General features: G+C 42.3%; 1 protein-coding gene across 1 annotated transcript in view; it reads right to left on the bottom strand.

The window, feature by feature from the left end:
- LOC125721584 (NACHT, LRR and PYD domains-containing protein 12-like) overlaps window positions 1-15952 on the bottom strand; it is a 499105-nt gene that overhangs the window by 25109 nt on the left and 458044 nt on the right. The window lies entirely within an intron of this gene.

Below are 15952 nucleotides of genomic sequence, written 5' to 3'. Positions count from 1 at the left end.
TGGTTCAAATCTATCCTTCTTGGGCTCCTGGGCCTTACACTTACCCTCCTAATCATTGCAGGGAATGTCTGACCCTGTTTTATCAAACATGCAACTCAATTTGGATAAAAGTACCTACTAAATAAATTCAGATTGAATTGTTTGATTAATTTTAATGATTGTCAATAATCTGTATGTACCATAACTCTTGGAGGGGTGGGTGCATTGTGCCACCTCACACCATCTGGGTTGAGGGTTTGTACCAAACAACTGTGAAAAGGATGATCCTGCAAAATACTGAAGACAGATGTGATGGTTTTTGTGCCCTTTCGTGTCCATAGTAAACCAGCCTTGACTCTGTTCTCTCTTATGGTTATCTGTCTATCCATACATTTCCTGAAACTCCTTGTCCTAGTCAGGGTTGCAGGGGGGGGGCAGAGCCTATTGTGGAGGCTGCAGGTGCAACGCAGGGAACAACCCAGGGTGGGGGCCAACCAATGCAGGGCACACTTCCTCCTACGGGCAATTTGGTTAGCCTCACCATGTTTTTGGACTGGGGGAGGAAACTGGAGTACCTAGAGGAAACCCCAGAACAACACAGGGAGGAGATACAAACTCCACCCACATGGAATCCTGATAGAGACTCAAAGCCTGGTCCCAGAGGTGTGAGGCAACAGTGCTAATCACTGCACCCCTCTCATGTGATTATATTTTTATCTTTTTCTTTTACAGTTTTTCTGTGATTCATGTTCTCTGTAACATGAAAAGCGAAACTCCATGTAAAACTTACTTAGAAAATGTTAATGATTTACATTATGTATGTATGCCTTACTTTTAGCAAGAGCGCACAAAATCAAATCCGAGTTTCTAGCTTGCTTCAGAATAATGAACACAAAAATGTATTATGACGTCAAACTGGTTTTATGTGTATTGGTTTGTGTTGAGGAGGAGGAAATTCTTTACTGTGACACAATATGGGCGTGACAGAACCAGTGTATCTACATTTATCTCTCAATGAAATGGAAGATTAAAGTACAGGAAACACTTAACTCATCGGTCTGAAGGAACTGATTTAAGTGGATTTTCAGTCCAAGAGGTAAGTGTGAAACTCCATGATATAATTCTCTCTTATTTTGATTATAATTCACAAAAAAGTGAGGATCATTATAACAAAACATCATTTTAATAAAATAATAGCAAGATCATATACAGTGGTACCTCAGTACTCAAACTCATTAGAACTGGAATTTCTTAAAAGTCGAACCAACCAGTTGGAAAAAAATGACATAGAACTTCTGAATCTCAGTATTTGAACCGTAAAGCCGACCTGAGATAATTTGTATGCGCGGGGAAATGAGTCACACAGCACGCCTCTCAGCGGAAACAAAGGGTAACGCTTCAGTCTCAGCCTTCCATGCGCTGTGATAGCATCGTTTGTTGGTGATAGTGCTTTTTTATTGATAATATCAGGTAATACACTGAACTTTATATCATTTTGGTAGCCATTGCTCACCAAAAAGTTACGCAATAGTTGTACAAATGTTGCAACCTAAAAGTTTGCGATTTACAAACAGAATAAGGACTACAGAGTAATAATAAAAATAAACAATGGACCGCATGGCATAGTCTAGTGTTGGCACAGTGTTGGGGCATGGCTTGGGGTAGCGTTGGGGTACAGTCTTTATTGTTTTGGAAGCCATTAAGCAAAAAATGTTACGCACGGCATTTATTTTCTTACTTTACAAATTACTGCTTTGATAAATGTGCTTAGATTTGTTTAGTATATGCTCTTCTTGTTCTATCCTGTTCATTTTGTGTTTAAATGCTAAAAAAAAAAAAAACATATTTGGGTGTTATTTTTTGTGTCCAGGAACCAATTAATTGGTTTTCAATTATTTCTTATGGGGAAAATTCGATCAGAACTCTAACTTTTTAGGATTTGAACCCGAGTTCTGAACGGATTAAGTTTGAGTTCTAAGGTATCACTGTAATTATTTTTATTTTCATATCATATACATACACTGTTAATTGTAACTGTTTTGTTTGGTACAGAAAACATCTGTTTATTAATCTAGAAGTAAAGTGGCTAGTTTGCAGAAGAAAGTATGGCCAGCTTTTATGATGACTTTGACGCACCATTTGAATCCCGTTTGGAGCGTGACATAAAGAGAGGTAGGAGGACATACATCATGTACCATGGCACCACCCTGACAGCTGCATATAATATTTAAAATCACGGATTTCAGCGGTCCAGTGGCGGCATGCTTGGACCTGGAGTATATGTCAGTCGGAGCTTTCGGAAGGCCAGAGTCTACCCAAAAAATCTACCCTACAATGAGCAGCGAGCTGTACTCAAGCTGAGGATTCGAGTAGGAAAAGTAAAGAAGATCGACCGGCAGGGACACCCCCTCCAAAAAAACCTGGCATGAGAATGGGTATGACACAGCCTGGGTGCCCCCCAACTGCGGAATGGTTCCTAGCGGCTTGGAGGAAGATTGTGTTTGGGATCCCAGCAGGATTGAAGTTTTATCTATAATCCCAGTATAGTTCTTTATAATCTTCTCTTGTGGAACACAAATGTCATTTTGTAATTGTTGATATAATTGTATTACTCATCTTTATTCTCTGTCACTTCCTTCTTTTTAACAGTTTAGGGAATGCATTGTTCTTTAAAACTCAGTACATAAATATTTATTTTGATCAAATACAATAATCTTCTGTGGAAGTTGGTTTCTTTAGTAAGATGCTGTTGATCTTTGATTAATCATAGGAAAAATCCATACAAGTATTACAGCATCCAGTTTTATTCGATTATATGGATGGATGAAAATGGAATATATGTATGAATGTAGGAAGACAATAATAAAAAACACAATATGAACGACTTCTTTTTGTGTACCGCAGTGAAACTCCAGATGTAAACCTGACGCAACCTCTCCACCAATGCCATATATGGGAATGATGTGGGTACATTAGATGGTATATTATCTACTGCACCTACATCTCAGATAAAGGATCTTCATTATGGCACTAGTATCCAAATTTGTTTACTTGAAAATAGCTTTAGTCTTTAGTGCTGCAACTTATCATTGTCTTTGTTTTGCTTATTTTTTGTATTCAGTTTCTGTTTCAGTAAAACTTGAGTGACTGTCGGACTAGTTGCTCTGTTTCAGGATAACAATATAATCCAAGGTCTCCCATTCGTAACCTGACAGTGTCACTCGATGCTGGACAGATATCAGGGTTTCTGTTTCACCACTGACAAGCTCCCACTCCCGTTTGCTGCCTTCAAAGATGCAGGCCACTTCCCCATTGTCACGTTGCTCTCAGATCTTCCAGCAATGGAATCACAGCTGGAATCAACATGGTATTGAGTAACATTTATCTTCTTGTATGTATTAAACAGAACTAACCAAACTGAATGTGCACTGAAAAAGGATCCAATGGCTCAAATAAAATGAGGCACCGCCTACTTTCTATCCATTGTCTGTTCCTGCTTCTCCTGTACAAGGATAAGGGGGCACATTCATACACCATTTACAACAATGCACAGTTTGGTGACTCCAGTTCACCACTGCATGATTGTGCGGGGAGACTGGAATACCCAGAGGAAAGCCCATGACGACACAGGGAGGGCATGCACACTCCACACACAGGGAATCCTGGGGGAGACTTGAACCCGGGTCCCCACAGTATGAGCTGACAGTGTTACCCACCGTACCACCCCCCACAGAAACACTACAAAGCTGAATTTGGATGTAAAAATACGTATATTTCACGTTAGTTTGTAATGGTTAATATCAAGCATTCCTTTCATTTTTATCCTTATATATGATTACATATAATCTTACACTACATGCTTCATACTGTAGGAATTATTAGCTCAGGTAAATTTTAATATCTCCACCAATATGTTTTGAAATTAATTAATTTTAATTAATTATTATTTAATGCTGATTATTAACCAATTGTTATACCGAATGGTCGGCTCCTCCAAACTCAATTGCGAATCCCCGTGAGTCTGTTAATGTGACACTTAAATGGGATTCATTAATAACCAGTATCGCTTAATAACCTGGGTTAGAAGGCTCGTCCAGCGAGCTGCGTCACCAGGTAATGTAAACGATCGGTAGCGAAGCTCCCCTCACGGCCGATGAGAGAGAGTCTCGCGATATTTCAGGCGAGTTTGAGGTTTCAGAGCATAGTAGCCAGATCGCACAGAGGCAGGGACTATTGTGAGCACTCAATGACGGAGGCTGAAGTTGTGTAAAAGACATGCATTTATTCCTACAACTAACATAAGACAGACATTACACCTAACAAACAATAAACATGAAATAACGGAATAGACATGAAACGATGTAATCATGAAAATGCAATGACCAGATTTAAAATGATTAACCTAAAAAGGGAAAAAACTGTTCTGCACAGCAAGCAGTCTGTGGAAATACGACCCTAAAGGAATATAGCAGGTGAATAGGACAGCTTAGGTTATTAGAAATGAAAGGAAGTTGGTTTACTTGGATGCAGGAAAGAGGGAGGTCTTGGCAGTTGGTTGCAGTGGCTGATGAGCTGACGGGTGATGGCTCTCAGGGAGGCGCGGTGTTTGCAGCGGTTGTCGGAGTGGAGCCCTCTGATTCTTTCTCCTGGTGAAGCTTGGGCTGAGTTTCAGTTCTTTGTCCAGCTGGGTCTTCACTGATAGGCTTCAGGAGGGCTGCTTGTGGGCTTCTCTTCTCCTGGGCTGATGGTCTTTGTTTCCTCTCCTCCGCTCTCCTCTGCTCCGCTGATGTTCTACACCTTTCTCTCTCCTTTTCTCCGCTGCTTTGTTCTGAGGTGCCAGGTTTTATAGCATAATGTTCGTGATTAGGAGTGACCAGGAATTCGAGTCCTGGACCAATGGCTGACCATCCATTTGGCGGGCTTTCGGAAGGGGGTCTGTATCAGTCCTTTTGGGATTTATGACCAGACTGATTTCTCTTGTAATGATGATTTTCATTAGGCTGGTGTAACTTTTGATATGTCCACTTTTGTGGTAACCATTGACCAGATTTGGAAACTGGAGTGATTTTCCTTCGGTTTGATACCAAACATGCCGTACCAGCCTAGCGGTTCACACCAAATACCATCTGTAATGATTAATTAATGATTACTTATCTTATGTCATTATGTTATGTTTCATTACTCACACCAGTGTATGGTACAGGTGGTTTAGGTTTTACCTCAACAGATATTACCCTTTATATAGACATTATATGACATATTCTTATGTCAATAGCGCATCTTACCCTTAGATAGGCGTGGTAGAATACAAAGATCAGATAAGCGTTGCCGAGGAATGTGGCAAAGAAAGGGGGGGGGGAAGGTTTGTCAGACAAAGAAAAAGAATCTTCGAAAGTTAGGGCACACTAAGATCCCTGGTTAGACTATTCAATTTCCAAGATTATTCTGGTATGACATATATGCAGTGGTAGTTATACCTATTTATTTATTCAAATTTATACAAGTGTTTAAATGCGAGGGGTAAAATAATAGACACGCTGTGAACATGGTTATAAGGGTGGCACACAAACCTAAGACTGTCTAAGGACACTCACATAAACATGACTTGCATATTGAGACTGGCGATCATAAGCAACGTACTATACAGGGTATAGAAAAACCAAACTTAAAAGAAACTTTCTGTGGGGTGCTGGGTGAGTGGTATGTAAGGCAGGATGTCGGGGGATGGGGTTGTGTGCAAAGTCGAGGGGCCCCTGTCCCTGGGGATCCACTCTGCTGTCTGTAGGTCGTTAAAACTTTGGGCAATAAAAGTTGGAGTGCTGGCCTCCCTTGTTATCTGTGTGTGTTTAAGTGTGTCTGTGTGTGTGGGGTCACAAACCCCCCTTTTGAGGCCTAGGCCAATGTGTGCCTTCTCGTACCAGGGTAGGCCTTGTCTCAGGCCACCTGGAATTTAAGCTTTGTGATATGTGCATGTGTGATCCTACACTACCCATAATATTTTACTGCTATGTAATGTTCTTATGATATAGACCTACATTCATTCAGTAAGGCACAATCATATAACAGCTCGACCTAACTTTCTGTAACCTAAACTATCAATTAATTGATACTCACACACCATTCACACACACGCAAGCACACCAACACACCACAATATGGTAACTCCAATTAACCTCATCGTGTTTTTGGACTGTGGGGGGGAAACCGGAGTACTTGGAGGAAACCCTACGATGACATGGGGAGAACATGCAGACTCCACACTCATGCAACCATGGGGGAGACTTGAGGCAACAGAAATCACGTCCAAAGTCAGTGGCATATTGTTACACGGTATTTAGGCGGCGCGTTTTATAAATGTGCGGGTGCATGATGCTTGTAATTGACACAGATACGTGCTGGAAGTGCACTAATGGTATTTTGTTCTTTTATTTCATTTATATGCAATTTATTATAGAATACAACTGCTTCTTTCATACTGTTTAATGAAACATCAAAAGAAAAATATTCATATATTAAGTAACAAACCATATAATAAAAAAATCAATCATTACCACAATTAAGCACATACTGTAATTGAAAGGACATTTGGATTGCTGAATATGCTTTTCACATATTTAGTTAAGTGAGGTGGACCATTACAATACAGCCATCAGAGGGTCGTGGCATTATTTGTGGCATGTTGTATGTTGCATAACATTGCCATGTGTGACGGATTTCTGTTGGACATTGATGAGGACACATTAGAGGACTTTAGGAGGCATGATGCTGAACTGCATGCACTGATGGCAACAATGGAGTGGACACTGGTAGCAGCACGGGCAAGGAGGGTCAGCTGGCAGAAGAGCTGAATCATCTGTAGCTTTGTAAGGAATCTAAATTGTGAGATGTAGAAAAATAACAGCCCTATTGTCTTTTATTGGTAGAATTTAAAACACCTTAAACTGTAGGTTGTGCTTTGTTTGAACAAAGATTGCACTTTTATTTACATTTTACAAGCTGCAGACCTAAAATTAAAAACACCAAGCATGATTAAGTCCACATTGCCAGCTGCTGCTCTCATTCAGCAGCGAGCTTCTGTTTTCCTCACCTTCTGACATCATTATACTGCTTTTGGTACTGTGTGGATGATCTGGTAAGGCTAGAAAATAAGGACACACTCACTGCTACCTCATGCCATGCCTGTTTCACGCAGAGAGGGTTAGGTGGGCACCCTGTGCTGTCCCAATCAAGATGCTGCCCAGGGTGGCTGCTCATGTCACCCATACCAAAATCTGCCAATGGATCACCAGGCACAGTACCCAGCTTTGGAGGGAGTGGGGTACAGCACTCTGCCAATGGACTCTGGAGCAGTGGAAGCATTCTGTGGAGTGACAATTCATGCTTCTCTGTATGGCAATTTGATGGATGCATCTGGATTAGGCAGATGGCAGGAGAACGTTACCTGCCTGACTGCATTATGCCAGCTGTACAGTTTGGTGGGTGAGAGATAATGGTATGAGGGTGTTTATCAGGGGTTGGCATAGGCCCCTTAGTTCCAGTGAAGGGAACTCTTAATGCTTCACCATATGTTTTTGACAGGCCTACGTTGGGGAATGCCCTTTTCTGTTCCAGCATGACATAAAAACATGATTGAGTGAGTTTGGTGTAGAACAAATAGACTGGCCCAGACAAAGCTCTGACGTCAACCCCAGCACACTCCTTTGGGATGAACCAGAATGGGGATTACGAGTCAGGCCTTCATATCCAACATCAGTGCCGGACCTTGTAAATTCTCTTGCAGATTAATGGGCTTATTTGCACAGACACCCTCCAAAATCTTTTGAAAAGCCTTCCTTGATGAGTGGCAGCAGTTATATCTCCAAAGGGGGGTGAGGGGGGGCCTCAATATCGATGCCTAATAATTTAGAATGGGATGTCAACCTGTCAAGCAAAACAGCCTGACATCAATAAATACACCACCCACAGGGAAGAACTTCTTGAACAACCACAACTGTTCCATGTTGGTTACAAACAGAGAACATCCTGTAAGGTCAGTATTTGAGGATGAGGGATAATCTTTGTGTAGTTCTTTATAATCTTCTCTTACTAATAATAAAAGAGAGGGGGGACATTATATTTTAAGTAGGGATGTATTTTGGAGGGGGTGTCCCTGGTAGTGTATCGTCTTTACCTTCTTTACTTTACCCTCAGCTTGAGTACAGCTTTCCGCTCATTGGAGGGTAGATATATTGCGTAGGCTTTGGTCTTCTGAAAGTTCTGACTGACATAGACGCCAGGTCCAAGCAAGTCATCTCTGGACAGCTGAATTCTGTGCTTTGGAATATGTAATGCAGCTCTTAGGGTGGTACCATGGTACATGATGTATGTCCTCCTACCTCTCCTTATGTCATGCTCCAAATGGGATTCAAAAAATGCGCAAAAGTCATCTACAAATATGGCCAAGCTTCCCTGTGCAAACCAGTAAATTTACTTGTGCCTTAATAAACTGAGAGATCTGAGCAGCCCAGAATGTCCAGAAAACAAACATATACAGCATATGTGGGTAACTCATATACATGCCATGTAATATGCCTGAAATCAAAGGGATAAAAAACACTCAAAATGGACAGGCTTCAAAGGGTTAAAACCTTTTGGCTAAAATTGTGTAATATTGTGCCTCCCAAGCAGGTGTGACTCATCAAGGTATGGGCTCCACAAGACTTCTGCATTAGCCTTAAATAAATGATTGAATATTTACATGGACACACTTACTGTCACGATCCGGAAATACTGGAGACGGCGATCGTGCGGGAAACAGGCAAGGGAAACCAGGTACGGGGAATAACGGGGTTTTATTAGAGTAACGGGGACTAGGGAGCATCGGACAGGGACTAACAAACATCCACAATGACGGACAAGGGTAACAGGCAAGACCAGGACTTAAAACAGGACAAGACTAAGCAAAGTAATCAGACAAGGCTGGAGACAATCAGGGACGCACACGCGGGTAATCAGGGGGCGTGGCACACACGAGGAGCCGACGAGCCGGGTCATGACACTTACTTTGTCATTTACATATTTTACTTGCACAGTTTCCATGAGGTAAAAATGTTAATACATAATTTCTTATGTTTTTATGTGAGCTAACTGCTGTGTACCAATTGGCTATTTGTCTTTTGTACTGAAGTAGTACTCAGTGCGTAACAGCCGTGGGATCTTGAATGGGTGGTGACATCAGGGTTGGTACGAACTGGTCCTGACATGTTAGTGGGGGAGGAGGAATGTCTACTGCTACATACAGAGCATGTATAAAAAACTAGCTGAAAAGGTCAGGAGGACTGCTGATTCATTTTATTATTATTGTTTTCATATGTATTAATATACATAATATATAGATAGATAGTTACATTGTTGTGTTTTGTCACACTTTTTTGCGTCACAGAAAGAATGTCTGCCTCCTCATCTGTACAAGTCAAACTAAAATAACATACAGAGTTGGGAGGGGGGGCAGATGGACACCAACAGAATTCATGGTGTTCTTTTAATGACAACAGTCTTTTAATGACAACAGTCAATATAACAACTGAACTAAACATCAGAACGTTTCTTTTTATGACAGTTACCCACAAAGTGTGCAGCTTTTGTCACTGCAGTGTATCTTCCTGGGCTTCTGGAAGAACATTTCTAGAGCCTCTTGATATACTCTTGAGTGGGAGTTATTCTCATCCATAATTTTACTAGAGACAAACATTCTGGCCACGGCCTTTTTGTCTCTTCCATTGTCTTTCTGAGCCTTGTTTTAATAGTGCCGTTAGTTCTCTCCACTAAGCCTGCGCTCTGGGGGTGATAAGCACAATGATTCTTAAGTGTAAAACCGAGTGCTTGTGAACAAAGGGACATGGTCTGATTTACAAAATGAGTCCCATTGTCTGATCTTATAATATGAGGTATGCCATAGGTAGGGAAATAATGGCCTACCAAACATTTTGCAACAGTCATTGCATCACAGTGCTTTACAGGGTATATTTCTACCCACTTAGAAAAGGTGTCTATAATGACTAGACAGTACTTCTTCCCTTGTGACCAAGATAATTCAATAAAATCCATATGTACAACTTGAAACGGGTACTCAGCTACAGGGAACTGGCCACGTTTTGGTCTCATGTTACCCTGTGCATTATGTTTACAGCAAATTAAGCATGTTCTACAAAATTGCTTTGCATAATCAGAAAAATTTATAGCATAAAAGTATTGCTGGATAATATGTACCATCCCTCCTGTTGAGACATGAGTATTTCCATGGCTCACTAAGGCAGCTGTTTTGTATAAGTTTTTTGGTAGGATGGGCTTGTCATTCATATAGTAAACTTTCCCTTGCTGTATTGCTCCTCTCTTGATCCAACTCTGTATTTCTGTTTTAGGAGCATGAATCTGTGCATCACACAGCACATCACTATCTATGAAAAGAATGTCTGCCACCGATAAGGTGGGCTGTTTCAGTGCCGCTTCTTTGGCAGTTTTATCTGCAAAGTTGTTTCCTTTAGCTATTGTGGAAGCATCGGTTTGGTGTGCTTTACATTTGCACAGTGCAAGGCGAGTCGGTAATTGTACAACATCTAATAATCTAAGTAGTAAGTTTGTGTGAGTTAGAGACGTTCCCTGCGATGTTTTAAAACCTCTATTTTTCCACACTCTTGCATGGTGATGAACAGCTCCAAACACATATTGACTATCAGTGTAGATAGTAAGTGACTTGTTCTTGAACAGTTCACATGCCCTCATCACAGCATAGAGTTCAGCCGCTTGTGCTGAACAAGTAGAAGGGAGTGCATTGGCTTCTAACACTTCAGTAGATGTAACTACAGCATACCCAACTTTATTTTTTCCCATATCATTTTTTGATGCTGAGCCATCTACATAAACAACTTCTGATCCTGGTATGAAAGTTTGCAGAATATCTGCTCTTGGTTTTGTTTGTTCTTCTATTGTTGCTTTGCAAGAATGTGGCTCCCCATCCTCTGCGGTGGGGAGGAGCGTGCTAGGGTTCAATAGGCCACACCGCTGAAGTTCAATGTTAGGTTGTGAGAGCAAAAGTGACACTAAGGTGAGATGTCTTGCATGTGTTAGGAACGGAAGCGGTGTCTGCAATAAGATTAGAGACACAGAATGAGGAACTTTAAGTATGATGAACAAAGTACCAATTCTGCTGACACCTTTACTGCTTCTGCAGCAGCTGCACATGCCTGTAAACACTGTGGAAAGCCAGCTGCTACTGCATCTAATCATTTTGAATAGAATGCTAACGGTCTCTCTTTTGCTCCGAATGGCTGTGTTAATACCGCTTTCATATAACCTTGATTAGCATCTACACATAGGGTGAATGGTTGTTGATAATCTGGTAGAGCAAGGGTCACATTGGTTTGCAACATTCTTTTTAAATTTGTAAAAGCATTTTCTCCGTCCTTAGTCCATTGTATTTTGTCCTTTAGAGTCATCTCCTTCCCGTATATTAAATTTTGCAAAGGTTGAACTAGAAAAGCATAATCTGGTAACCATTCTCTACAATAATTGCAAAGCCCTAAAAAGGACATCATCTGTTGTTTAGTCTGTGGTTTAGGTGCTTCCTGTATAGCCTGTTTCCTTGTCTCTAGCAGCGAGCGACCTTTTTGTGAAAGGTTATGCCCTAAATATACAACTGTCTTTTATTATCTCTTAATTTACTCTGTTCTAACCATGCATCAGAAAAAACATATTCTTTTTTTCTGTCTTTACCTTCTTTCTTATTGGTAGTCTGTAACATCTCCAGTTTTAAGTTTCCCTGTAATTTTAATATATCTGGAGTGTGGAGTTTTCCTTCAAACCCATGTTTTTTCCTCCATCTCTGACTACTTATTTGTCCTGATCCTGGCTTATATCCTTCCATAAACTTCTCATTTCCCTCTAGTTCCATTTGTTTACTTTGATTCTTCCCCATTGTTACCTTTTAATGGATACACTACAAAAATAAAAAATCCTAAAAACAAGTCTCTGGCATGAGACCTCAGGAGGACACTAACACGGCCTTCTACTGCTCACTATTAGAGCAGCGGTGTTAGTTTTCAGGGATGAAACCTGTCCTTTATCCTTCAGTCACCAGTATGTTGTTGCTTTTAGGGTGGATCGTGTAGGTTAATCTAAAACCTATAAAAACACATCCACATACAACACTGTATATACACTGAACAAAAATATAAACGCAACACTTTTGTTTTTGCTCCCATTTTTCATGAGATGGACTTAAAGATCTACAATTCATTCCAGATACACAATATTACCATTTCTCTCAAACATTTCTCACAAATCAGTCTAAATGTGTGATAGTGAGCACTTCTGCTTTGCTGAGATAATCCATCCCACCTCACAGGTGTGCCACATCAAGATGCTGATCTGACATCATGGGTAGTGCACAGGTGTACCTTATACTGCCCACAATAAAAGGCCACCCTGGAATGTGCAGTTTTGTCTCACAGCAAAATGCCACAGATGCCACAAGCATTGAGGGAGCGTGCAATTGGCATGCGGACAGCAGGAATGTCAACCAGATCTGTTGCTCGTGCATTGAATGTTCATTTCTCAACCATAAGCCGTCTCCAAAGGCGTTTCAGAGAATATGGCAGTACATCCAACCGGCCTCACAACCGCAGACCACGTGTAACCACACCAGCCCAGGACCTCCACATCCAGCAGGTTCACCTCCAAGATCGTCTGAGACCAGCCACTCAGACAGATAATGCACGGCCCCATGTTGCAAGGATCTGTACACAGTTCTTGGAAGCTGAAAATGTCCCAGTTCTTGCATGGCCAGCATACTCACCGGACATGTCACCCGTTGAGCATGTTTGGGATGTGCTTGACCGGCGTATACGACAGCGTGTACCAGTTCCCACTAATATCCAACAACTTCGCACAGCCATTGATGAGGAGTGGACCAACATTCCACAGGCCACAATTGACAATCTGATAAACTCTATGCGAAGAAGATGTGTTGCATTGCATGAGGCAAATGGTGGTCACACCAGATACTGACCGGTTCTGAGTCCCCAGACCCCCAATAAAGCAAAAAACTGCACATTCCAGGGTGGCCTTTTATTGTGGGCAGTATAAGGTACACCTGTGCACTACCCATGATGTCAGATCAGCATCTTGATGTGGCACACCTGTGAGGTGGGATGGATTATCTCAGCAAAGCAGAAGTGCTCACTATCACACATTTAGACTGATTTGTGAGAAATGTTTGAGAGAAATGGTAATATTGTGTATCTGGAATGAATTGTAGATCTTTAAGTCCATCTCATGAAAAATGGGAGCAAAAACAAAAGTGTTGCGTTTATATTTTTGTTCAGTATATTTCCAACAACGCCTACTTTCTCTCCCGGTTAATTTTGGCTAACCTCAACCACATGCATGTCTTGGCCACCTACTTATTTAGGTGCCGTATCTCTCACTTGGCCACCTACTCACTTAGGTGCCATATCTCTCACCTGTATAGTGTGCTCTCTGATCCGTCACCGAGGTCCTTCAGACATCACCAGACGTCGAGCACAGTTCTAACCACCGGCCTGATGACGAATTCACATCACAGGTCTTTCTTGCACCCGACTTCGAGTGGCTGTCGACAGACTTCGGTGTCGCTTCTCTCGGCGTACTGGAGACGTCTTCGGGGATCCTCGGATCCGGCTCGAAGGACCAAATTCTATGTTGGGGAAAGCGCCCGGCGTTTCCACCCCAACTCCACATTTACGAGACACACACAGGTTACAGTTTTACTTGCAAGGGTACCCACACTCTCTGCAATGCAAACTACAGCAGAATGTGTTACAAAGGGTGGTTCCCCTTGGCTTCTTTATTTATAGTCAGTGGGGGGCGCAAGCGAGGGAAGTGAGATTCTTATCTAAGTAGGCAGCTGTTACCCACCTACTTAGAGTACAATAGCTAAGAGTATGTGGCTAGAAGATAAGAAATAACGTATACATATATATTTACACTCATTGCTGATCATACAGAAATGATTAACAACTGTTTCTTCAACCTAACAATAATAAAAAAACATATATTTTTGTCTGCTTTTCAAATGGTTGATGCGACATATTTTCCAACGCGCGCTCTCTGTCCGCTGGTGGGAGTGTGCTCACCTGTGTGTGCGCGCACGTGTCTGTGTGTGTGCATGGGGCGGAACTCCGCCATGACTGATACAGAGAGCAGAGGAGAATTGTAAACGTGATCGTGTAGAGACAAAAATGTTGTGCAAAATTTAAATAAAACTTACTTGACCTTCAAGGGGGGACAAACACACACACACTATCATGGTGGCGTTCGCAGATGCAGTGGCCTGGGGCCCCCGTGTAGATGCCACTTTTTCATTTATTTTGTGAATTTTTGTTTACTTTTAGTCACAGTGAGCCACGGTTTGCAGTTATGACAGGGTCATGCAACATACAGTCCGCAGGAAATTCGGAATACCGGTTTAAAAGGTTTTATCCCGGCTCCACCTCCCAACATCCAGGAGGAGATACTCTGTACATGGGTGCCTGCCTGGATCACCACCTGGACAAAGAGATGGCACAGGCGGACATGGGAGAGAAAGCAGACATGGGGTAAGAGAGCCGGCATTCATGCTAGGCTAAAGAGCTCCCCGAACAAAGCTCCTCTACCCAGCCTGTTTATCGTGAATACCCAGTCTATAGCTAACAAGATAGATGAGTTGAGGCTGAAGATTTTGTCACAAAAGCTGAACAGTTGCACTTCAGTTTTCACGGATACCTGCCTGAATGCTGACATCCCCGACTCGCCTATAAAGTTAGCTGACCAGACTGTGTACTGGGTGGATCGCACTGCTCAATCCAGACAAGACAAAGGCGGCGGCGTGTGCATCTATGTGAGTAACTCTTGGTGTACGTCCACGAACATTAGAGAACAATACTGTTCACCAGACCTGGAATTTATTATGCTGAAGTGCAGAGCGTTTTATCTACTGAGGGAATTCATCAGTGTTTCTCACCGGCGTCTGCATCCCCCCTCAAGCTAATGCCAAGCTAGCACTCGCTAAGCTGCATGATGCTTCAAACGTACTGCAAAACCACCCAGACGCTGCATTGATCATCGCGGGGGATTTTAATCACACCAATCTCAAAACTGTGCTACCCAAATTCTGCCAGTTTGTTGGTTTTCCAACCAGAGGAAATAACACGTTGGATCATGTGCAACATAGCAAACGCTTACAAAGCGTCCCCCCCCCCCACACACCAGTCAGCCTGATCACATCTCTTTGTCCCTGACCCCTGCATACAAACCCCTCACTGCCAGAACAAAGCCCACTGTACAGACCATCAGAGTCTGGCCCTAAGGAGCCATGACCAGACTACAGGGGTGTTTTGATGACTGGAAATTGTTTAAACTGGAATCCACAAAGGACAACCACACCGACTTGAATGTATATGCATCCTCTGTTGTTTTCTATGTAGGGAGCTGTCCACTGGTCCAAGGGCGCAGCCGAAGGCTATGAATGCGTGTTGGTCCTTCCAAGCGCTCCTGGGAATTACTTACCCTTTTTTAATATATAAAGTATTCTTTTATTCACATATCTGACTCCATTTTATTAAAGACCTTAGGAGTCCGCCAGATTCGCCTCAGCTTGTTCCACAGGGTTTGTCCTAAAGGTACGGAAATCGCCACCATTTAAGACAATGTCTGCCTCTGATTATTCGGGTCCCTCGACCTATATAATTCCCCAAAGGCTCAGTGTCTGCCAATCACTGAGCTTGTGGGTGCCTCGGAGATTAAGCCAATGTTTACCCAAACCACACGTACGTCCACCTCAGGGGCTCAGCCGGGGGCAGCCCATATCATAACGTGTGTCAACCTCAGCGGCTGTGAAGGCACACCTTTCGTAGCGGTAGTTTGTACGAGGTTTTACTTTGGGCTCGTCTCAGGGACTCCGCCGATGCCGCCCATTGTC

This window comes from Brienomyrus brachyistius, unplaced genomic scaffold (genome assembly GCF_023856365.1).
Source record: "Brienomyrus brachyistius isolate T26 unplaced genomic scaffold, BBRACH_0.4 scaffold34, whole genome shotgun sequence".
NCBI classification, from domain to species: Eukaryota; Metazoa; Chordata; class Actinopteri; order Osteoglossiformes; family Mormyridae; genus Brienomyrus; species Brienomyrus brachyistius.
Note: the sequence above shows the minus strand (reverse complement) of the source record. Positions and strands in the feature narration are given on the sequence as shown.